The sequence below is a fragment of the Galeopterus variegatus genome, unplaced genomic scaffold (assembly GCF_000696425.1).
Source record: "Galeopterus variegatus unplaced genomic scaffold, G_variegatus-3.0.2 Scaffold12918, whole genome shotgun sequence".
NCBI classification, from domain to species: Eukaryota; Metazoa; Chordata; class Mammalia; order Dermoptera; family Cynocephalidae; genus Galeopterus; species Galeopterus variegatus.
In genome coordinates, this window is record NW_007739029.1 from 27,361 (window position 1) to 29,065 (window position 1,705).

Sequence of the window (1,705 nt, forward strand, 5' to 3'; positions counted from 1 at the left end):
TCTGGAGCTGGGGGTCGGAGCGGATGGCCAGGATGATGAGCAAGTTCCCTGTTATGGTGACCAGGTACGTGGTGAGGAAGAGGACAAAGAGTGGCTTCTGGTCCTCAGGCTGGGAGGAGAGTCCCAGGAGGATGAACTCAGAGACACTGCTGGTTTGGTTGACTCTTTCCGTGGTCATGGTGCCAGCTAAAATGGAGAAATTTCTACCATTTAGCAGAAGAGGGTCTTCCAAAGTTCATGAAAAGATTGCATTATCTTTTAATTCCCTTTTTTCATGAACTTTTGGAAGTACTTTGCATATCTGTTTTAAACTGTAACCCCAAACAAACCAGCAACATTATGCTTATTCCTACCTTCCTTTCCACCTACAGGGTCATTGTTAGCTACCTTGTGGGCTGTTTATCAGCCTCTTCGTTCCTGATGGTGTCCTCCCATCCTAACTCTAAGATTTCACAAGCTGTGTATTGATAGCATGGACATTGGATGGAGAATTTTCCTTCAGTAACAGAGTTGAACTTTTGGATTCAGTTTAATATTAAATCTTAAAATAATTTTTTATTGGGCTCCAACTTTCTCAAAAGCATTCCCCTGGGAGTAGGAGCACAACTTTTAATAAGGCAGAGAAAGACTTAACTTTGTCGATCTTTCACTCCAATAGGGTATCTTTCTTTTTTTTCTTTCTTTCTTTGTTTTTTTCTTTCATGTATCTATCACCTACCTATTTATCTATCACCTACTTATTTATCTATCAGGTAGTTTTTCATTTTATGAAGAAAAATAAAGCCACATAGGGAAATAGAGACTGACAGGGTAAGGTGAGGATTGTTTTTATTTTAGATTTATTCATCTCAAAAAAACCCAGGTGGTTGTATTTTCTCTGCACCAAAACAAATTTTCAGTTTTGTCATGCTTAGCTTTCATGTATGAATATCAGAGGAATAATGAATCCAGGCCAACAAAGTTTTATTTTTGTGCTTGTTTTCCCTTCAGAAGCACTTATTTAGAAACTTATACTCTTTAGTCAATGTTAATCTATCACTGTCAATCCATACAAATCCTTNTGAATTTGTACAGCTTTCTTGAAGGTAAATTTGTCCATGCTTTGAATAATAAGAGTGTATCTGTAATTAAGCACTTACCTTGTACAAGGTAGTACCTTGTTTAGTTCTGACAAGAACCTTATTCCCATTTTTTTCTGATGAAGAAACTGAGAAATAAAAAAATAAAATAATTTGCTAAAGTCATAAAGCAAGTAAATGCAGAAATAAATTTCTAAGTCAGGATTAATTCTGAAGTTCACGCTTTTAACAGATGTGCTGTATCTTTTCATATTTTCATAAAGCTATAAAAGTATATCCAGGCTTAATTATTAGCGACTTGGATCATTTTCGTTTTGAACACAAATATGTACACACACACACACACAGTTTTTCCTGTTTTCTATTCCACATTAAGAACAGAGCTTAAAGGGCCGGCCCGTGGCTCACTCGGCAGAGTGCGGTGCTAATAAGAACAGAGCTTAGTTGTTACAATGAGAAATCTGTACTTTTCTTTGTTGAACGCCTTGTGGATTTTAAAAATTCTAATATACACAATTAATTGGCAGCAAGAAGGAGGAGTTTGGTCTTAGATGCCTTGGGCATTTGTGCATTTATGGAGTTGTGGGAGTGGCGGAGAGGCCACTGGACCTGGAAGCAGAACTTGG